The sequence below is a fragment of the Vanellus vanellus genome, assembly GCF_965231255.1.
Source record: "Vanellus vanellus genome assembly, chromosome: 2".
Taxonomy (NCBI): domain Eukaryota; kingdom Metazoa; phylum Chordata; class Aves; order Charadriiformes; family Charadriidae; genus Vanellus; species Vanellus vanellus.
In genome coordinates this window covers 40,868,564-40,892,444 of record NC_138906.1, presented here as the reverse complement: position 1 = coordinate 40,892,444, position 23,881 = coordinate 40,868,564, and the positions used below count along the sequence as shown (strand labels likewise).

Sequence of the window (23,881 nt, the reverse complement as noted above, 5' to 3'; positions counted from 1 at the left end):
CTGTAAGTTTTAATATTTTAGAATTGATTTTTACTAAGAGACAATTGGAAGGAGCTGGTTAAAAAGTTATTCAAGAAATGCTCAAAGTTCTTACCAGGAACTTACTCAAAATTATCCTATAACTGACTGTAAGAATGGGCTACTTTTACAGGTTTTAGCTGGACTTACACAATATGTATAACAAGCACTTCTTTGCTTTTTATGATTAAAATTTTTAATATATCTCTGATTTTTTTTTTTTATGAAGTATTGTACTGATTCACAAAAGTATCTTTCTATGTAAAGGGGACCAAACAGATAATTTTTAATTTAATTGATTAATTGTAATAGAGGGAGGGAAGTGTGGCAGAGGAATGAGGCATCTGGCCTGGAAAGGATTTACATATTATTTAAGTTCCTGAATAGAATAATCTATTGCAGGTTTGTGTGTTGCTTGGTGTTTTTGTTTTCCTTGATAATACAAAATATTCCATGTAACTCATAACAACTCAAAGAATCCTTGAAACATGAGTCAGAATGTAGTGGTCAGTACCTTACATTACCTATAATTTGGTTAAGCATGCCTGGCCAGCCTTTCTCTTTTCCCCTGTGTTTTTTTTTAAACAAAAAATACTTCCTGTCCTAAATTTTGAAATTATGTGGTAAGCTCTTTCTAAAATTTCCTCTGGTTCCTATGTTCATGAGTTCCCAAAAGGGAAGAAGCAGCAGTATGGGGTTTCTTTTTGATCTGTACCTTGAAACTAAGAAACTTTCTGATGAGGGCAGTATCAAAAGGTGGAGAAGAATAGAATATCTTGTTGCTTGGTGCTTTTTACTGTAACCCTATTTTTAATTTTGCCATTGTAAATATCTAATATTTGTTCTTGGGTTTGTGGTACAATAGAGTTCCTTGCATTGTCACCCAAATTAACCTGAGTACCAGCGAGGTGGCCTCCGTATTGTAGCATTCAGCTTCTCAGCCCGGGCAGAGTACAGAACGCACACAATTACTCTACTTCTGATATTCTTGCTCTGTGAAGTACACCTGAATGGCACTTCCTTTTGCTTTAGTCCTCTGTTGACCAGTCTTTTGCGTGATCTGTTGAGTAAAGGCACTTACACTGTGTTTGAGGGTTGAGGGGGACCAGCTGGCAGAACAGAGGAATGGAATCAAATTCAGTTTCTGTCTTTTACCTCTTGTATAGGATGGAATTTGCATTTGATTGCAAGAGAGAGAAAGGCGGCTGGTCATTGGCTGTTTTCTGTCCTTTCTTTAAATGATTTACATATCTATTTGAGCAGGGAATTATGACCCTCTAACTTAGGCAGAAAGAGTTGTGTGAGGAGGTCAGTTTGGTAACCATTGATTAGAAGGCCAAATTAAACATGAAAGTAGTTAAAAACTAAGCTAATTTTAAAAGTAAGGAAAAAATGTGGTTTTAAGTCATCGGTGACAGTAGTTACAGTTTTAGCTCTACCGTAACCCATTGGTGAAAAATCCCTTTGCTACCAGAGACTGCCGAGCTGCAGATGAATGAAGATGATTTATGACTAAGTGGTACTTCCTAGAGAAGGTCTGATTCCAGAACCTCAGGATGATTCTGCACCATTGTGTGTCCCAGTAATCCTCAAAATCTTTTAGAGTGTGAAAGTATATATTGCTTTTACCAGGATCTCTTATTTTAAAAAAGGCTTTGGGATATGTATGATTTGTTTTGGGGGTAGAAGGGATTTGCAGGTGTGATGTAGGAATGAATTGTTACTTCCAAACAGAAATCTGGGCACTAGAAGAGAATACCTTGGCAAAAAAAAAAACAGTCTTACTTGTCTCACTTCAGAAACATATATTGTGAGGAAAAAAAGGGCTTCAGGTGCCTTAAGATAGAGAAGTTTTTTGTACTCTTGTGTTTTGGGGCTTGCAGTGTTATTAGCTCGAAGGGGAGGTATGGTTTTTCATGATGACTATATTTAGCCAGGAGGAATAGTCCTTTTTAAAGCAAATTGAAATGAGTGTATGAGAGCGTGAAATTATCAGCAGCGCTGGTGCACATTTACATTACTTCTACATACTCTTTTGAATGACCACACAACATAACAAGTACTTCATTTCCACTGTGTTGATTTTTCTTGACAAAACATGGCAGTCTATCCAAAGGAGGGTGTTTAGCCAAGATAAATATAAAATTTATGATTAAGCAAAGTGTTTCCTTATTATAATCCCTAAAGAGAATTTGAGACTTGTTAAATATAATGTGCCCAGGTAGTTTTAAGAGTAAATTATCCTTTATGCTTTTAAATGCTGAAATACAGCAACACCATCAACCGAGATCTTACTGGTAGAAACAACACTGCATATTGTTTTCCATTGACCCGAGTAGCAAAAAAAACATACATATGTACAATATATAACCTCAGATTTGATGTATTCATTCAGTTTTATGGGCCTGTACAGAGACCGAGAATCCACGTCAGTGGCATGGTTTATAAAACCATGTCTCACTCTTTCCTGTAATGTGTGTTATAGAAGAAAGCAAATAAACCTTTTTGACGGGATGGATAAAAATTGATAACATGATTACACTTCTGGCACATTTCTTTAACTGCTATATTTATGGAATACCACTTTGAAGAAAACTATGGTGACTGTCAATGTTATTTGTTAAAATAAATGGAGAATGAAAACTGATGCAGGAGATGAGTGGATTTTGACCTTTGTGGTGCCAGTGTTGGCTTTGGAGTGCAGTGTTCTAATTAAATTGTGAATGTACTTAGATACTGGATATTAAATGATCTCACTATATTCTTTCAAGGACTATGAACTTCCAAAATCAAGGATAACATTAGATGTCAGCCAAGTATTTTGTCCTTCTCGTGGTTTGTCTTTACATCTGAATTAGTGCCAGTTTGCACAGATTGTGTGTCAGCTTAAATACAAGAAACAGGCCTCAGTCTGCTTGAACTCGTTCCACCAAAGACTTCTAAAAACTTTTGGTAGTCTGCAAACTGTAATGGTTGTTTCACATTAAGTTGCTTTGTAGAATTATAAAACAGCTTTTCTTGTGCTTTCAAATAAAATGTTGTCATCCGCTAATGAATGAGATACCATCTGTAATAATTAAGGTTATTCTACTTGTTTTCCCCCTGCAGCAAAACTTCTGAAGGTTTGCAGAAGACAGTAAAAGACCCACCAAGAAGGCTATTGCAGTATTGTAAGTACTGCACCCAGGAAAAAAAAATAATATCTGAATTAAGAATGTTGTAAAGAGATTTTCATTTTTGGGGGGGGGAAATGAGCAACATAAAGGGATTACGTGTAAAATACAGAGCAGGATGTATTGTAGCAATCATGTTAATAATTTACAAGGGAAAATCTGCACTCTTGTAAAATCTAAAATTGTATCCTTGTGCAGTGTAATCAGGAATTTACCAATAGCAGTGAAAAATATTTCTCTATCCACCAAAGATTGATCTAGTTTATATACATTTGTTTATTTAAAACTATCAGAATTTAGAAAATCATTGTAGTTTTGTAGGTTTGTCATTTGTTTTAGTGACTTATTGTTTAGGTTATTTTGCAGAATTATTTATTTGCTGATTTATTTATGTATTTCATTATTTATTTATTTGATTATTTAGTAAATTATTTATCTGATGAATTATTAATACATCTTCATGACATGCTTTAAATTATTTATAACTTAATTTTGAGTTTATTGCTTTTCGACGCTGCATTGTTACTGACTAGTTTTGATTTTTTTTTTTTTTCTTGGTTCTTGAAAATTAAAGTACTAGCTCTAAGGCAAAAGTATATTCTTTGCAGAATCCATAGATGGTTTTCAATGAAGTAATTTACCATGTAGATACTAATTTTGTTTAGCTCTATATTGCTTAATATCACTTTTCTACTTACTTAGCTTTTGCATCTATTATATCATAGATGTGTCAAGATCAAATGAGTGACCTTTAAGGAACAAAGATAAATGTTTACTTTAAAATGTGTGGAAACAGAATAGCTCTATTTTTCCATTATTAAGTACTCTTTAATTATTCTTAAAGTTGACTTGAGATATTTTTGTCCAAATAAAATAGATGTTTTCTTAAACACGACTCTTGATATTTGAAGTAATACATTTCAGTTCTAAAAAGAAAATAATGTATTCACATTAATAACTCATATGAAGAGTTCCTTTTTAGCAGCAAGGTTTTAAATACATGGGGAGGAATGGTGGTATCTTTAGACACACACAGAAGAAGATAGGTGTCGAGAGGGGAAAGTGGGTAGTAGGGTTTTTTAACCCTACGATGTTAACCCTGCATGCGTAGGAATTTATAAGCTCCAAGAATTTAGCATCTCTGCGTTGTATCTAAACTGCTCTCAGGTTCTGCATTCACAAAGAATCATTCCTAGTGCACAACGTACTGTTGTGAAGCCTGGTTTTGCGTTGCTTTCTTTTGCCAATTAAACAGGTCTGAAATCTCATCTTTTTGTCTGAAGAGGCGTGAGTGAATGTATAAAAACAGCGTAAGGGGCCGATTTTAGGCTTTGTGTATGAGCACCAGCTCTGTGGAGTTAAAACGAGGGCCTGGGATTGGAATTGGACTCGGAGTCAATTCGGAGGGGTGGGTTTTCCAGGAAGGACGAGCCTCTTACCTGAAGTTGCCTGTTTGACCTCAGTTCCCAGTGGGCGCCTCGTTGGGCAGTCTGAAGCCACCTCGCAGGAGAGCGCTGTGGCTGACAGCCCTGTTTCAGAGCCGTAAGGAATAGGGCAGAGCAGCAGCTCCCCCGCAAAAGTGCCGTGTGCATAATGTGGCCTTTATTCTATGTTTAGTGCTTGAAATGAATTACTATAGACTTTAAAGTTTTAACACAGCATGGAAAGGCTGCATTGTACATTTCAAGTTTCAATGCTGTTGAAATACAGTAGAAATGGCCTCTGTAGACAGGTTTCACTATAGAACTTAAATTATGCATGTGTATATCCAAATTCCTTATTTTGAAATATTGAATGTATGAATATTTAATTTGTATCTTGCTTTAGTATCTTCATATGCTTGCCTTAAAGGAAGCTGTTTCCTTTGATTTATATACATGGATAAAAATGTGTGTACAGTATGTATCAATGGTTTTTCTCTCTACCGTGTTAGATGAACAGCTTTAGATAATGATAGCTACTGATTTTTATTCTGCAGCTTGCTACCGTTGTATAAAACGTAAATTTTTCGTATTTGTTCTATTAATCTTACTTGAATTTCAAATTCATTTGCTTTCCAGAAATATTTTCTTAATTGCATACGTTAAGAAAAGTCAAGTATGTTGCAGATCTTAACGATGCAGTATTTTTGGTCTGTGCACAGTAACAAAGCTCTGAATATTATTATTTGGGGCAGAGTTCCAATCTGAAATTTACATTTCTCCTGATTTGAATGTTTTCACTGAAGCTGAGAACTCCAAGGGAGTTCCTCAACATATACTAGTTTATGCGACATGCTCTACGAAATTTAGTACAGTCACTGTTATTTCCTTGTGAAAATGAGGTCTTATTGTTGAATAAGACCTATTATAAGCAGTTACAAAGGTAAGTGCTGTCAATGCATTCTACCACCAGTTTCTCGGCGTATGAAACACTTCCTGAAAGATGTGCTACTACTGTTATAGGGTAATATAACGCAGCTTATGTGTTGGCACTGAAAGTAGCTACTTCATAATGATGACAAGTGAAAGTACAGCCAAAGGTCACATTAAACAAGAGATTTCTTTCACACCTCATCCATTTTCTGGATGTGGTATGAAAATAGCTTTGTTCCCTACACTTCAGTATTTTTAAAAGGAAATTATCTCGGAATAATTTTTTATGCCTTTTATATTACCTTCTTTGCGTTTTAAGAGATGGACCGTGGAATACTAGCATGCTAACTTTGGTGCTACAAAAGTGTTTGAAATTAGCTTAAATTTTGGGTGCAATTAGACAACATAAGTAGTATTTCATCTCACTACGTTTTTTTGGTTTGCAAATTTGCTTAAAGGCATAGATTTAAGTTCTAGAAAAAGAACTATTAATGTGCAAAGTGGTATTTATATCGATGTTGCATGACTAACTATGGTTTTATTCTTTTTTGTATCTTTTAAGAAGAAAGATACAGGTTTTTTTTTCTGAAAATTGCAGTCTGTTGTTCAGAAATAGAAAAAGAGTGAACCTATCTGTGTTGACAGACTGTTTCTTAGCTCTGTTTTAAAGAGATTCTGCCAGTAATGTGAAAGGATAATTTACGCTGTATGCTCAATCAGTTCCTCATCGTAGACTGAAACGGCCAACCAGAATGCTAAAATAAGGTGTCGTTTTAAAAACGTGAATAGTAAATGTGTTAGATAATGAAAATGATGCTGGCTTGTTTCACAGAGGTTGCTGAGCAGTTAGGAGATATGCTGGTTGGGAAGCCTAAATCTGGTGTATTATTGGTAGGTGTATTTCTGTTCTAATCTAACTCCATAGAAATCGCAGAAGCCATATTAAGCTCTTCTTCAATTTATTTCATACAGATAAAAGAATTTACATCTCATGAGTCATATATTTCCTGTTGTATCTTTAATACAGCCATTTTTAGTATTTTTCTTGCCTCACTCCTCTATTGGTATGCTTAGAGCGTCTGTGTGTAGGAGCTTGTTATTTCACCCGTGAGGCAAGGAGGAGTTCAAATCAATAGCAGCGTGTTGTTGACACTAAATGATGTTTCTTCTTGCCACAATAAGACTTGATTTTGTCATCCTAGTGACGCGAGCTTGCTTCACAGAATAGGGATCAGCACTCTCTCAAATCCAACTTTACAAGTATTTAAAGAACTCCTTTGAAAGAAATACTAGAGAAATACTCCAGTATTTGTAACCAAACACATACATTGGCTTTATAAAACGTATATTCGAGGTCTGTTTCACTTTGTAGTGAAGCTGCTTTGCAATGCGTTTTGGAAAGGATGTGGGATTGATCAGAGTTGACAGTGACAAAAGCTTGATGTTTTAAAAAGAAATGATGCTAGCATTATTTAAAATATAAGTTCACATAAAATATGGATCATAGTAAGACCTCAGCTAAACAAAACAAAACAAAAACCCTCAAGCTAGTAGAAATTGTTTATGTTTCACAGAGAAATCTTTGCAATGCTACCTAGAAAGAGGATGTCTGCAAGTGGAAAAGGGTATAGCCAGCAAGATGTTACCGTGTCAGGTCCAGGATTGCACTCGAGCATGGTCAAAAAGGAGTAAGCAGTTTTTCTTGAACTAAGTTGAACTAAGGATCCCATAGGCGGACAGGAGCTGTAGAAATCTGTGAATTTGAGAGGAAGTAGTGTAACCATGGGAAGCAATAGTATGATGATAGGAACTTATGGGCATAATGTTGGTAGCAACAGTGGGTTTTTGAGAAGCACACGGTCCTTTGTGTTAGACATCTGAAAGCAATAGCAGGGTTGAATCATCATATTATTAAAATGTCCTCCTTCTTACAACATATTTGTACATTTATATACATATCTTTCATTGTATGATAGATGTAACTTTAACTGAAAGAACATTGGAAGATATTATGGTTGCATGGTTAAACATTCACATAGTAAGTTGTGAATTTTAACTTGAATATTGAACCCCAGCAGCCTGTTCTATGAAAGCCTTTTAACAGTAAGCAGCCACACACAGGTAACTTTTCTGTTCTACTTGCGCTGTTTTCATTGTTTTATATTTTTATGCTAAACATGGGTTCTCAGATGTTCATAGTGTAAACGGCAATCTAATATTTTGGGGTTTTACAGTATCTCCCCTTCTCACTTCTTCTGTATGATTTTCATAAATTCACCTGACATAAACTGTCCCCATACCATGCTGACCTTTCCTGGAGAGAAAATGCCTCCTATTTTGCAGGCGCTGAAAAAAATCCTCATGAGAGTTACAGTAGTTAGTTGTATTTCAGTAATGGTAGTGAGCATTATATAAACTTTAAACAATGTTTTGTGGGTTTTTTTGAGTGCATGTTAACTGCAGGAAATGAGTAGCACCCAAAAGAAGATGACCAGCGGGTTCAGAAAGGTTGTTCATTGAGTTTATCTGCCTCAAATCCAGAAAGCTTTTGATGATTTTCTTTCTCATTGAAATATGTTTTAATGACTTAGGTCAAGTTTACATGAGGAGCACTTTGACAGCTTATTTATACTAGCAACACACATCTACCTCAGATGCAACTTCCTAGAAAAGTGGTAGTCAGAATAGCTTAGTTTTGTTCATGCATCTCCACTTCTTCATTCTGTCTCCGGTGCTGAAAGAAGCTAAAAATTAACTTTGCTTTCCCGTATTTGCATGAAGTTAGCACACTTGTGGAATACTACAAGCATACTCTGTCCTGCCGTATGTAGGTATAATAGCTTACCATATACACTACAATGCCTACCAGAAAGAGCCTCTAACATCTTTTCAGCAGTACAGTGAAGGTGCAGGAAGTTCAATGAATAAGTCTGTGCCTAGTGTGGTGGCTTGTCTCCGTTGAAACGTGTTTTTCCTTTCAGGTGTAATTCTGACCTTGTAATCGTTTGAGCATAACTTAGGACAAGCTGATAGTGGCACTGAAGTTGATGAATATATTCTCTTACAGCATGATATTTAGTAAACACTAATTTTAGATTATTTTCTTTATCCCAGGCTCTTGCATTTGACATATGGTTATAGCTGGATTTAATGTTCCTTACTCTTTTGTGAGGATCAACAAACATTAAAAACATCCCTTGTACTAGTTGCAAAACCAGCAAAAATTTAAAATGCAAAGAACTTTGTTATTCTCCCTTTTTTGGTTGTTGTTTATATTGTTTCTCCTGTGTATATGTACATGTTTCAGTTGACCAGAGTTTTCAAAGACCTTAGGCATCTGAGATTGTCCCATTTTATCATATTTATGATAATCCAAACATTTGATAAAAAATTTGGGAGCTTTTTAAATTAATACTGCAAAACTTAACTTTTGTACAATAAACTGTAACATGAATTTCATATGATTTGTGGATTCAGGTAAACAAGAAGTAATTCCTTTGGAATTACAATATCTGTTGATATAGATACAATTGGTGTGTACAAGTAATCTAGAAACTTGATGTATAAGCTTTTCTTTGAAATTTCTCCTAATTTGCAGCCAACAAATGAAATTCTTGAAATTATATGACTAGATAAATTTACTTTTTTCTGTTTCTATATAGAACTGGTTTTGTGTCTATACAATGCAACTCCTCACCATGGCATGTCTAAGATATCTTATTTTTTAATTGATTCAGAAGATAATTTTCATAACATTTTCATTCACAATTTATAAAGAGTTCTATTTGCCTTGCTATGCCTACTTCTTCTTAATAAATATCTGCACTACCTGGGAGTAAATGTAAAAGTAACTTGGGAGTGAGAAGTCTATTTTGGTAACAACCTTTAATTACCTAAAATCTACCGTACTACTCTTAAGACTCTTTCTTAGAGAGAGACTTTATTGTGTGCATGTGCATGCAATACATTCTTAGAACAATTAGTAAAACTACAGGCACATCTGAAAGCATATTCTGCATTTTCAGTGAAACATACTTTGAATAAGTAGCTGATCTTTTGAGTAGAGTTGTCCATTGATTCTAAAGATATTTTTTCTGTGCTCAGAGAAATCAAGATGGTAATCATTTATAATTTCTTGCCTTCATGAAAAGGAGTGATGAATAATATGATTGGAAGGAATGCATGACTCATGGGGAGCTGGGCAATCATGGAGAAATTCACTTTAAAAACTGTCTTCTGCTTACCGGGATCCATAATGTGAGTTCAGTTTTCTGTAACATAATCCAGAAATTATGAAGGTAGAGGTTTTAATAAAAGCCTTGGATAGATGAACAACAGCTCTGTAGATCAATTCTAACGTTGGTTGGTGAGTTATAAAAAGGAGTTCTTTAACAGCCAGCTAAAAGTCATCACAGGTACGGTGATCAGAGGACACTCCCTCTTCTGACCCCCATGTGAATGTGAAAATAAAATATCTTAAAATATATTACAGTTAATATGGAGTGAATGTAGACCCTACGGTCCTGAAAGTATCTGCACTACTATAAAACAGTTTTAAGAGCTGTTAAAATATTGATAACTTGGTAGTGCACTTCAAAAACTCTTTGTTTCTATTTCAGATGTAGATCTGTGTAGCCAGTCAACATTTGTACTCTTCTTGGTTGTACAACTACATATAAAAGAGAATAAACCCAAATATTGGTACTAAATTAATGGCTTAATTTGTCATAGCTCCACCCACAAAAAAAATCCATCTGGTTTTCAGCTTTTCTCCCATACTGAAATCATCAAGCACATATTAATAAGTTGCCTGGTAGAATCAAGCACCAACTCTGTGTCCCAGACAAGACTCACATAACCAGCTGTTGTTCTCCCTGCAGTGACCTGGGCTAGGCAGCCTAGCATCTGCCTCTGTTTTCTTTTCAGTGACCCAAGCCAGATTTCTTCAAAGCCTATTGCCGATATTTTCCCTGCAGTCACTCATGCTAATTTCTTCTACATGCTACAGCTGTTTTTGAAAGATCTCTTCCCTTTTTCTTTTCTGACTCGCTCTTTCTGTAAATTCAAAGAAATACTTTTTAAAATTCCTGGGTAACGTTGAGCATAGTACTGTTCTGGTTGTCTTGCTTTAAGGCGTATGTCAGCACTATAGAAAAAGGGCAAATCAGATTTACGTGGCGAAGGAAAGCTCAATCGCACCTGTGGTTCTTTTGGACAAAGAATCCCAATTGTGAACTGAGTGAATTACATTCATTTAACTTGTGAGAATCAAGGTGAAGCTGTTCTTAGTGGCTTGGGACAGGGCAGAGTTCAGAAACATGCAGAAACGTAAAGGGAGATTTTCCTCTCTGAACTAAAAGTATGAAAGAATTATGTGGCAAAATGCTCTAAATGTGAATAAAAGGCTATTAATGATATAAAGCTTAATCAGTAGGATTAAGCTGACCTTAGGAAGGCAATATTGCTAAATAGTTAAATGCAGACCAATAAAGTGCAAGTTTGCCATTTTGGGGAAATACAACTCAGCTTTCATAATCATTACCAATGGAAATTATGGGAAATATATTAGAAAGGCTATTTTGGGGGGGGGAGGGGAAGGGAGGGGGGCAGGAGGGGAGGGGTGAAAACAAAAGTATGTTTGTTCTTTTTGTTCTTTTTTCCTGTTGGGCATTCAAACGTTAAAGTGATCCAGAGGTTCTTCGTTCTTTGCGCGGTTTATAGTGACTATATTTTAGGAGAGATTGTGCACCTTGCTTTCAGTTTGCAGTCTTAAATTCCTTGGCAACTCTTAAACAGTTTATGTAGGCAAGTGATCAAAAAAAAACCAAAAACCCAATGACTGAGTAACTAGAATTTACCTTAGCTGAAAATGCAAATGATATGCATAATATGAACATTTTACCCTTTCTAGATCAACATGAAGTGCTTTTTCAGATATCTTTGTTCTGGGACAACTAGAGTAATTATTGTTTGAATAAATACTGCTCTACAGTATAAATTGAGGCATAGTAAGGATGATTGATTGGGAGAATCATTTCAAAAGCTGAAGAAAGTAGACTTGCTAAGCCGCTTTCCCTAGCCATGTGTTCTCACAACTTTGTATGGATGCACAAGCAGCGCCTGCATCATTCTTTTACTGTGTTAGTTTTAATCTTTATTAATTTTCTGATCTGTCTACATTAGTGCTAGTTCAAGGAAGGAGTGAGAAAATGTGTTCCGGTTGTGTATATATTTTTGTGTGTATATATTTTTGATTTTAAAGAAATATTTTTGTGTGGTTATTTCATGTAGATCATGCTATCAAGTACAGTGTCTTCTTCACATGATGCTTTCAAGAGTCTTAAAAAAAAAAAAGAAAAATAATGCATGTGACAAAACATTTGAAGAAACAAGGTTCATACAGTGATTTGGGAAGACCTACATTAAAAAGCTATTTAAGGTCCGTTTGCTGATTTCTATATAAATAACACTAGTGATGTTTAAATATCTGTTGAATACAAATAATTGAGCAAAACCATTTATGGTTTCTCATAAATCAAATTACAGAATCACGCTATAGTTGAGGTTATAAGGCACCTTTGGAGATCATCTGGTTCAAAGCAGGGTCAGCTAGAGCAGATTCCTCAGGACATTGTCTGGTTGGGTTTTGAATATCTGCAAAGATGGAGACTCCACAATTGCTGTGGACAATCTGTTCCAGTCTTTGATTTTCCTCACAGTAAAAGAAGTTTTTCTTATTTTTCAGATGAGATTTCTTTTATTTGTATCCATTAACTTTGGTCAATTCACTGGATACCACTGAGAAGAGTTAGGCTCCATCTTCTGTACTCCTTCCTGTCAGAAATGTCTAGAAATAGTAAAATCCCATGAGCCTTCTCTTCTCAAGGCTAAACAATCCCAGCTCTCTTAGCATCTGCTCATATTTAGTGTGCTTCAGATGTCTTTCAGGCCCTCTGCTGGACTCACTTTTGTGAGTGTCTGTGTCTTATGTGTTGGGGAGTCCAGAACTGCATGCAGTATGCTGCCAGTAGTGTATCGCTGGTGTTGTCTAAGAGGGAATAATCACCTCCCTCGACTTCCTGGTAATACTCTTCCTAATCACAGAATGGTCAGGGTTGGAAAGGACCTCTGGAGATCATCTAGTCCAACCCCCTGCCAGAGCAGGGTCACCTACAGCAGGTTGCACAGGACAGCATCCAGGCAGGTTTTGAATGTCTCCAGAGTAGGAAACTCCACAGCCTCTCTGGGCAGCCTGTTCCAGTGCGCTGCCACCCTCAAAGTAAAGAAGTTCCTCTTCATGTTAAGATGGAACTTGCTACGTTCAAGTTTGTGTCCATTACCTCTTGTCCTATCACTGGGCACCACTGAAAAAAGACTGTTCCCATCCCCCTGGCACCCTCCCTTTGAGTATTTGTAAGCATTAATAAGATCCCCCCTCAATCTTCTTTTCTCTAGACTAAAAAGACCAAATTCCCTCAGTCTTTCCTCATAGGAGAGATGTTCTAATCCCCTGTTCATCTTTGTAGCCCTTTGCTGGATCCTTTCCAGCAGATCCCTGTCTTTCTTGAACTGGGGAGCCCAGAACTGGACCCAATACTCCAGATGCAGCCTCACCAGGGCAGAGTAGAGGGGGAGGATGACTTCCCTTGACCTGCTGGCCACACTCTTCTTGATGCACCCTAGGATGCCATTCGCTGCCTTGGACACCAGGGCACGTTGCTGGCTCATGGTCATGCTGTTGTCCACCAGGACTCCCAGGTCCCTTTCCACAGAGCCACTCTCCAGGAGGTCAACCCCTAACCTGTACTGCTGCATGGGGTTATTCCTCCCCAGGTGCAGTACTTTACACTTGCCCTTGTTGAATTTCATAAAGTTTCTCTCTGCCCACCTCTCCAGCCTGTCCAGGTCGTGCTGTAAGGCTGCACAGCCTTCTGGCATGTCAGCCACTCCTCCCAGTTTTGTGTCATCAGCAAACTTGCTGATGGTACACTCTATCCCTTTATCCATGTTGTTGATGAATATATTGAACAGGACTGGACCCAGTACTGACCCCTGAGGGACACCACTCGTTACTGACCTCCAACTAGACTCTGCACCACTAACCACAACCTTCTGAGCTCTATCTGTCAGTCAGTTCTCAATCCACCCCACTGTCCATTCATCTAACCCAGAACAAGCTGTTCCATCATCTTTCCAGGGATGGAGGTGAGGCTGACCAGCCTGTAGTTTCCTGGGTCATCCTTCTTGCCCTTTTTGAAGACTGGAGTGACATTGGGTTTCCTCCAGTCCTCAGGCACCTCACCTGTTCTCCAGGACCTTTCAAAGATGATGGAGAGCAGCTCAGCAATGACTTCCCCCAGCTCCCTCAGCACTCAAGGGTGCATCCCATCGGGCCCCGTGGACTTGTGGATATCCAGTTTATCTAACTGATCTCTTAACTTGTTCCTCATCAACCAAGGGAAAGTCTTGCTTCCTCCAGACTTTTTCTGTTACCCACAAACTTTGGGTCTCCCGAGGACTGGCCCGAGCAGTGAAGACAGAAGCAAAGAAGGCATTTAGCAACTCTACTTTGTCTGCATCATCTGTCACCATGGCACCTTATTCAACAGTGGGCCCACATTTTCCCTAGTTCCCTATTCACATTTCCCTAGTTTTCCTTTTGTCTCCTATATACTTAAAGAAACCCTTCCTATTGGCCTTGACATCCCTTGCCCATCCCTAATGGTCTTGGCCTTTTTTTGGTGTGAGGACACATTGCTGGCTCATGTTCAACTAGGTGTCCTCAAGGATGCTTGGGTCCTTTTCTGCAAAACTGCTTTCCAGATGTTTGGCCCGCAGTCTGTATTTCTTTTTGGTGATTGATGTGAGACTGACCAGCCTGTAGTTCCATGGATCCTCCTTCTTGTTCTTCTTCAAGGCAGGAGTGACATTTGGTTAGCTCAGATTCTTAGGACCCTGCTGTGATCTCCTTGCCCTTTCTAAGATTATTGTGAGTGACCTTGCAATAAAATTAGCCAGTTCCCTCAGCACTTGTGAGTCTATCTCCTCAGGGCCCAGTTTGTTTAAATATTCCCAAACTTGATCCTGCTCAACCTGGGTCAGCCTACTGTGCCCTGGACTTTCACACTGGTTTCATGCACCTCGGATTGCTGAAGGCTGGTGTCACCAGTAAAGGCTGAGGTGAAGAAGGCATTGAGGATCTTGGCCTCCTATTCCTCCTTTGTGATCAAGTTCGTATTCAGCAGTAGGCCCACACATTCCCTAGTCTTCCTTTTGCTGCTGATGTACCTGATGCCCTTCAAATCCCTTGCCAGGTTCAACTCCAGCTGGGATTTTGCTTTCCTAACCCCATCCCTGCACATGTGGACAATATCTCTGTATTCCTCTCAGGTTACCTGTCCCTGCTTCCATCTTCCGTAGGCTTTATTTTTGTGTTTGAGTTTTGCCAGCTGCTCCTTGTTCATCCATTCAGCCCTCTTGCCATGTTTGCTTGTTTTCCTGCTTTTTGGGATGAACTGTTCTTAAGCTTAGAGGAAGGCATCCTTGACAGTTAACCAGCTTTCCTGGACCCTTCTCTCCACAACTGCCTGCCTCGGGGTTCTTCCAAGCAGACCCCTGAACAGGTCGGAGTCTCCTTTACTGAAGTCTGGGGTTATGATCCTGCTTTTTGCTTTTTTCCTCTACTCTCAGGATGCGGAATTCCACCATCTTGTGGTCACTGCAGCTTAGGTTGCATCCAGCTTTTATATCCCTGATCAGTTCTTCTTTGTTTGTAAGTATGAGATCCAGCAGAAAGCCTCCCTCTCAGCAGCTCCTTGATAATTTGTGTCATTAAGTTGTTGTAAATGCACTCCAGAAAACCTCTGGATTGCTGTGTTATTCCTCAGGCGGGCACTGGCATGGTTAAAATCCACCATGAGGACCAGGGCCTGCAAATGTGAGAGGAGTCACAGGGATGTTATCCAAGAGATTGTTCCACTCATAGATTAAGTTGTTGAAGATAAGAAAAAAATATTTCCTTCCTAAAAAGGAAAGGGGGTAGAATATGTGGAATAGGTTAGAAAAAAATACACTTTCTTGTCTGATATTAGGAATTGGTAATTGGCCTGATTAGGTAGAGCGAATTTGGGGTAGAAATCTTATTTTTACCCAGATACTTTATATGAAGCAAGAGGTTAGTGAATATTTTGCTAAAAAGCTTAGAAAATTGCAGCTAAATATTTTTCATTTCCTCATGCATTATTGACAGTGCTTCTGTGAAAACATGATTATCCTCAGTATTTCTTTTTGACAACCAATTCCACAAAAAATTCTACTAACAGATGATTAAATATATGGAAGAGTAGAGGAGGAAGGGGTCACATGGAAGAATTGCTGAAAGTCCCGGGATGCAAGGCTTCATTTTTGTCACTGATTTTTTTCTGATATTAAATCTTTTTCAAGTTACCTTCAATTATATTTTTCAAATATATCGTTAGAAACTACAACTCAAGTTTAGTGATTTTTTTTTTTTTGAGTAGGACAGTTAGAGCATGATAGAGAACTTGTGTTTGATGGTATTTGAGCTTCAGAAGTTGCAATGTTCTAGCTTTCTTACATTGTCTCAAGTAGATAGTATGCCCATAATCTTAGTAATTTAAGGGCAGCAAAGACACAGCTGAAGTGCATTCCATTCATTCAGTACAGGAGGCGTTACTTGTTCCATATGGTTGTGTCTACCAACCTGTTAGCTAAAACGTGATTAGAAGTTGAGTTGCTTTCCCTCATGCTGCCTTTGTTATGCTGATTACAAGAGTATGTTATTCTATAAGTCTGAGCATTTCTTTACACGGAGCATGATTTTTCACTAAATGCTTATTATGCCTTTGTTATATGAAGTAGCAAAATGAAGTGGTTTGCGCAACACTTTTTTGTGCAGAATACTGGAAAGATCATAGCCTGTGCTGGTGTTGGTTTTATTTCAGAGATGGACTATATATCGCCCAAGATGTGGGCAACATGAATGAGGCCTCCTTCTACTACTAAATAATAAACCTTCTGTACTCCCTTATGTAATGTCACTTCCTATCTTATCTCAATTTATTTCATCCGTTTCAGTCTTTGAGGGTGATCCTTATGTGTAGAAAGAAAAGACGACTTTACAGTAGGATAGACATGAATGTCTGCAGATAAGAACTGCGATAATGAAAATCTTTTTCTTCTCTAATCAGACTTTTACATATTGCTGGCTTGACTGGGCTGACTAGCTGAGCAACTTGCATGTTAAAACTATAAATAAAATCAAACAATCAAAAGCTTCCTTCAAGGTGGTGGTGGGGAATGGGCTATTTTTACTTATTTTTTCAAGTAGTCCTACACTGGTGTGGTTGACTTTTATTGACGAAACATCTGGGAGTGAGCTGCTTCATTTTTGGTGTGTTGTGTTTTGTCGTGTCGTCCCACTCCCCCCCCCCCCCCCCCCCCCTCCCCATTCCCTGGAATCTTCAGGTGGTTTGAAGCCTTTATGACAATTCAGATGACTCAGAGGTCAATGCAACATCTGATGACTGCCCAGACTTTGGTTTGTAACTCTCTGAATTAGGTCAAGAAGTTATCTGATTCTTAATAGCTTGCATGGATTTTTACAGACGTTGTTTTATAGTGTTTTTTTTTGCTTAAAGTTATTTACAAGCCCTGATTTTGGAAGGAAAATAACTCCTATGAACATTTACCTGAATAAAAGCCTCTCATTTGTTGTAGTGTATTGAAAACTTCTTGTTCAATGTTTCTATTCAGAAATGTGCCTAGCAGGATCCATAATTTTGGCTTACCTTGCATACCCTGTAGTTAGCTCAGGTTGCCATTTTTTGGTGGTGGTGGACAGAAACAGGTCTTTGGTAGCTCAGGTTAAAATGCAGCTCTAGAAAGTCTTGGAGGTTGAACCTACGCTTTCTGCCAAAATGGTAATGATGGATGCGTTGATTTGTATACCTCGGAGAGTGTTGCTGTGAGAATTGGGAGATGACAGGTTGAGTTCCTAGTTTACTGCCATGTGCGCTCTTGGCCCTCCTCTGCCTCACTTCCTTTTTGTAAAACGGAGATGACAGATTTACTGAATGGTAAATGCAGATAAAACTGAGTGTTCCTTTCTTCTTCATCTCAATGTACAAATGTCAGAATGTACAAATAGCTGTGATGAAAAAATGCGAGGAAAGGAAACTAGATTGATGGAGGTAGAAAATCATAGAAGAGTGACTGAGAGTGAGAAAATCTGTGAACCTATGCCTTAGGTAAGGATGTTTTGTCAAAACTGACATTTGCCAACAAGATTCTTCTTTTGGGATAAATACAATTACAAATTTACCTACTTCTCCCTTAGGGACATTTCGTATAAGCAGGCATTATTGACTGTAGATAGACCCAGCACTGATAGGCGCATGAAAAAATGCAGTTAGTTTCTTATACATGAGAATTTATTGTATGCTTTCTTTGCATTCTTATAGAGGCAGTGAAGATTTCAGTGAGACTTTGTAATTGGGGAAATTAAGGCTGACTTACTCTCTTTGGGCTTGATACTTCTCACCCCCGTTTTTTAATCTCAATCACTTTTTTATTTAACCTTTGAAGAAAGTCTAAATGAGTCTACATACTTAAAACGTTACTACATCATTTATGTATGAGAGAGGTCATTTGGGAAGTTTCTGATTATATCAATAGCTATAACTGCATTTTAATCAGAAAAAGATCAAGGATTGATCCTGTTTTCTTACCAAAATTGTTTCAACTGCTATATTAGCCCATTAATTTCTGTGACCAGCTATCACTTTGGAATGCTTTTGCATAAAAGTGTGAACAAACTCAAGAAGTGAAGTCTGGACACACAGTTTTTTCTGATGTTTTGTTGTTTTGTTTTGGTGTTTTTTTAATCTATAAGGAAACCTGTGTACAACAACAGACCTTCATTGTATACTTGCATTCAAGACTCCTGTTAAGGGAATTGGTGTCCAAATCCATTTTTCTCCAAGGCAAAAAGTCCATGCAGTTGTTCAAGAAAGATGCCATAGTAAGTTGGCATCAAAAGCTAAATTACAAAACAGCCTCGTGGATCTCTTTATTTATAGGGCCCATGTCCAGGCTGTTTGAACAACAGGCAATGTATTTTGTAATTTTTTTTTTTTTTAAGTTGACCACAATAAGTACTTTCTTATGAATTTAAATAACTGACTCCAAGGGCAAGTGACTTTTGGCTCAGTGATGTGATGCTGGGATCAGGTGTATTTTTATCTTTGGTAGGCTTCCCAAAGCACGTTGCCTCTGTCTACTAAGACCTAGGTTTTTTGAAGGCTCTTTTGGCCCAGCTGCTGAGGAAGGCATAGATACCAATAACTTGCCTGTGATTTAGTTTCTCCAAGTTTTGTTTTATTTATGGTATTGCATTTTTTTTTTTTTTTTAGATTCAGGATTGTTTTAGAATATCCCTTGTCATACTGATAATAATACTCAGACCTTTCTCTTGAAAATTTTGGGAGATTGAGTTCATCTTACGCTTGGTTGGTTGCAGCAGCTGATGATCTGTATTTTAAATGAAGAAAGGAAATACCCTAATGTACAGTAAAATTCGAATACAGATTTTACAGTCTTACTAAAAAGAATAATTGATGTTTGAGAAATACATAGGAAAATTAGTTGCTTTCAAATAAATAATCTTAAATTTCCTGTATTTGTCAAAATTTCTTATATTGTTAAAAGTAGTGTGAAAACATTTTTGTATGTCAGCTATTTTGGACTTGTATTTCATACTGTAGTTTTCTCTACATTGAGATTAATGATGAGAAAAAGGGTAAGGCATTTTTGTTATGGCCAATTTATTTCATTTCAGACTGTATTATCATTTGGTGAAAGCCCTATTGATTAGCCTTCACAGCTTTACAGAGCTTTTCTTCTAAGCACTTAAAGTTTGAGTTGTCTCAGTCCCATAGGACTGAAAGAAAGCTGTTAGTACCATGAAATTCTTCTTCTGTATGTTTCCAACAGCTTGAAGCCTCTTCTTGGAATGCAAAATATTAGCACATTAATGTTATTAACCCCTTTAGTACAAAATGCTTTTGGAAGTAAAAATATTTTTATATCTTCAAAGTCTGGATTGTTTCTTCTATATAAGTACAGTTTCTTAAAGCTGAAAAATGTGTTGCTGTGCAACAAACAGATGCTGCTCTAACAATGCAATACATTATGTACCCAAAATGATCTTGGTTTTAATCATAGATGCTGATTTAATGAGACAAGACTAGCTTACATCAAAAATGGATTTAGGGTGTGATTTTGTTTTCTCTGTGTTTTCTCTACATAATTAATAGGAATATGGTACCTTATATATTCTGTTTTAAATTTGAAAGTGTACTTTGGTTTTATGCCATTTTATACTCCTGGTTTCTAATTCTGCCTTGTATATTACTCTTTTTATTCCTTTATGTGAGATGAACACAAGGGCATTAGTAAATCTTGTATCTTTAATGTATTTCCTCAAAAAGTATTGCCTTTTTACCAAATCATTCTGTTCATGCTTAATCCTTCCATTTTGCCCTCATGTCCTTTTTCATTTATTTTCTGAATGTTTCCTGTCCAGTGTTTTCATTGTGCATTTACCATGTGGGACATGTAAGATGTTTGTCTGTAACTAATGTTAGTTTATGGATCAGAAAAACAATGCTAATCAATATCTTCAGACACTATCAGTAGTTTATATCTTGAGAACATGCCTGACCCCCTGGGAGCATTTCATTGTTGATATCTCTTCAGTTTAACTTTCATTTTATTCTGCAGATATTTTGTAACTCAGCCTTAGTTGCTAGCTCTAATCCTTCTACCACTGATATAAATTTTGATTGACAATTTTACTTTTAGATAAAGTCAGATAATACTATAGTTGGGGGGGGGGGGGGGGGGGGAGGGGGAGGGAAGTCTTCATATTGTGTTTTTAATTCCACTGAACCCAGCAGAGTTAAATGTAGTTTGGATGCACAGGGAAGAATTAATGATTGGAAGATACAGAGTTGGTAAATTATTTATTCTGGCCCTGAGGAAGCTGAAAAGCTGAGTGAAAGACTAATAAATCATTTGTGGTAGTGCTGGTTGTCACTTCCAATTATTTTAGACGGTTTTGTGATAAACTGCAGCACCTGCTAGATATCCCTGCACCATCCCTTGATGCTTGCAGTGCAGCTTGTTCAGTCGATTATCAAAGGCAAATTTGTCTAAAGTTTCCTCAGGTTGGAGGGAGAATTACTTTTCTCGGGCACTCCTTCCCCCATTTTTTAAGCTCCTTTTTCATTGCATGCTTGAAATAGATAAAATTGATGACATATGTAGAATTTTATTGATATAATGTACATTCAGGTATGGTCGATTGAACCACTGAGGAACGGGATGAGGGGTGACGTGTCTGTGATTGTAAACCTACCCGTGAAAGGCTGGCTTGCTTTCATCCTCCTGAATAGCAGCTGTTTCTAAGGTATGAAAACGAGTATTCATCCTCTGGTTTTGAGGTTTGTGTTGGAGCTAGTGCTGAAGTTACAGAGGAGACTGACTTGAATATCAGTTACTTTGCCACAATTTAAACTTTTCTGCCGCTTTTATTCAGAAAGCCTTTGTTTAAAATTACAATTACACGTACAGAGGCTCAGTTGATCCTCAGCACTTGAATGAGTAAGGCAGAGAAAAGTAGTTGGAGGACTGGAGAGAAGATTTAGAAAGAGTAATGGAGTGGTTTTCAGGAAGGAGAGGGAGCAAAATTTTGGAAAGATTAAGGTTGTTGGTAGAGAAAGACTGAAAGCAAGGTGAAAGATGAAGGGAAAAAGAACTGGGATGGGTTAGTGGGAGGCAGCTGTTTCTTTATGCCACCTCACTGAGAATAGCGTTGTTAGGCATTGTGTCATTTAGCTGCAGTCTGACCACCTTTTTCTCTGAGACAAAAGAACCAGGCCTACCCTGAAAATACTTGTCTTTCCAAACTGAAAAAGTGGTAAAATGTAATGCCATTCTATATGCATTACTTGCATGCTTCTAAATTGCTCATCTTGGAAGAGAGTTTTAGAAAGTTGAGCTCTAAGTTCACTTTGCGTGTTGTCCGAAGGATGATGAGGAGGGAGCTCCTGGTTGTGCAAGCACTCATGTATTCTGTTTCTGCTTGTCTTGTGGAAAGGACTATGAAAACTGAAAATTACATTTATTTAAAAAATCAGAGTACATCAAGCAGTCATCTTACAGCTGTTGAGATTCTCTTTCACGTTTCTGTTACTGGTGAAAGGATGCATTTTGCATACAGTGCTGAAATACTTGCTAGCAAATGTTGAATGCTGTAACTTAACAGGTATACAGTATGTTTTCATTATCTTTTCCATTATCTTCCTAACCTGATCCATCCAAGTAATATTGAATTCTAAACATTCTGGGTTAATACAACCTAGAACGCCAATCCTTGGAAGGTAAAAAATACAAGGTTTTTTATATTTATTTCTGTTTTTCCATCAGTGGGTCCCATCTTGGAATTTCAAGTGAGATCTTTGTCTTAGAAAGCGATGGTATTTTGACCCAAATAACTAGTTCAAGACAAATCAGAGAAGTGACCATGCTGACTATAATCAGAATTAAAAGGGTTTTGTTTTCTTGCTCTAAATCTTGTTCAGATAGAAACTTGTTTTTTTCATTGTGCTCCTGTAGGTCAGGAAAGAATCAGATGGAAATACCAAGCACGGTCACCTTGCTTCCCCAGATGACTTCAGTAGAAAGAGGTCTGCAGAATTTCAGCTCTAGATCTGTGAACTTTAAGAAAGCTCCATGAATACATCTGTTCAAGTTCAAGAAAGTAGATACTAGGTGCCAGAAAAAACATACCAAGCTCTGTTAAGGGGGTATTCTGAACTTGTTTTGGGGGCAGGATTTTTTTCTCAGTTTCCTGGAAGCTTTTTTTTTTGTATTCTATCAGTGTCTGTTATTTACAACCACTGATGACAGTATAGAAAGAACAGGCTGTAGGAGCTAACCTGTATTATTATAGTTGTACTACTATGATGAAATGTTTCTGTAAGCATGGTATATCTGATGGTAACAGAAATCAGTGGAATTTTTTGTGTGGCTTGAATCAGCCATTTATTCATGATTTGAACATCTACAATTCATCGATATTAATTGTTGGGTTTTTACTTTCTTATGTTCCTAAAGAAACATGATGTCCATAGTAAATGTTTGTTTTCAAATAAATATACTTTTGCTGTAGTAGTTTTATATTTATTTATTGGTAAACACAAATGGTGCATTTATGTGTTTTTTAAAGCAATTACAGACCTTAACATGTACAAAATTAATATTTTTAATAGTTTTGCATAAAAGTTGAAAACCAATTAATTTATTTTTAGAACTTTTAAAATTCATTATGTCTAGTTCATATTGAGTTAAGTGCACAAAGATAGCAATATGTAATTTTTTTAAGGTAATTTCATTTATAAGTATGCTGGATATATGTCAAAAGGCAAAGAAGAAAAAAACCTAGCATTTTGAAATTAAAATGGATTTCTTTTATGAGATATTGCTTATAATAAACTGAACGTTAATTGTGCTTTAAACAAACAGTGAATTTTTGTCTTCAGACATTTTTTTTATTCTTACTTGAAAATAGGAGAACAAGTCTTCTTACTTTTCTTATTGTTTTACAACTTTGAAAGTCATTGAACTCTCCCCATCAAAAAACCTGGAAAAATCAGATGTGGTATTTAGCACCCACCTGAAAGACTGTCACAGTCTGAGATGCTTGATAAGGAGCAAACTATTTCCAGGTTTTCACCCGTCTTTTCTTTATATCTTTAGCAGTGAGGCTTATGACAAGCACAGAGGCTTGGGCCAGACACACTTCTAACCTAGTCTCCTTTTTCCAGCCTGTCTGAAGAAAGATGTTTAGAAAGAAGTTTGAGAAGTCTGTGACATTATTTTCCGCATATACTCTTCTGCCGTCTGGAGATCTGAAAGCTTTTGGGCAAGGAGAATCAGCAATGGTGTCTTTTTATCTAGCAACTTTCAGCTGTATTGTTTTGGTTTTTTCTCCCTGGTTTTCTCTGCTGTCCAAAAAAGTGATCACTTTTTGAACTCCTGTAAAGTTTTAATGTCCTGTGGCAAGGAGTTCCATGGCTTGACTTTTAACTCTGTGAAGAAACGGCTCCTTTTGTTTGTTTTGGAAATGCCACTTATTAACTTAATGTTTCTTTCCTCCAGTTCTGTGAGGTTATAGCAGCAAACACATGGAAACATTTAGGTTTTGTTGTTTTTATTTAAATTAATTTTCATAAGTAATTTTATGCCCTAAAA

General features: G+C 37.1%; 1 long non-coding RNA gene across 1 annotated transcript in view; it reads left to right on the top strand.

The window, feature by feature from the left end:
* The window catches only part of LOC309669178, a 45,776-nt gene extending 24,780 nt beyond the window's left edge, over positions 1–20,996 (top strand). The window contains exons 2-3 of the long non-coding RNA XR_014268887.1: positions 3,127–3,188; positions 20,921–20,996. This is a non-coding gene — a long non-coding RNA (uncharacterized lncRNA). The remainder of the gene's footprint in view (positions 1–3,126; positions 3,189–20,920) is intronic.
* The last annotated feature ends 2,885 nt before the right edge of the window (positions 20,997–23,881 follow it).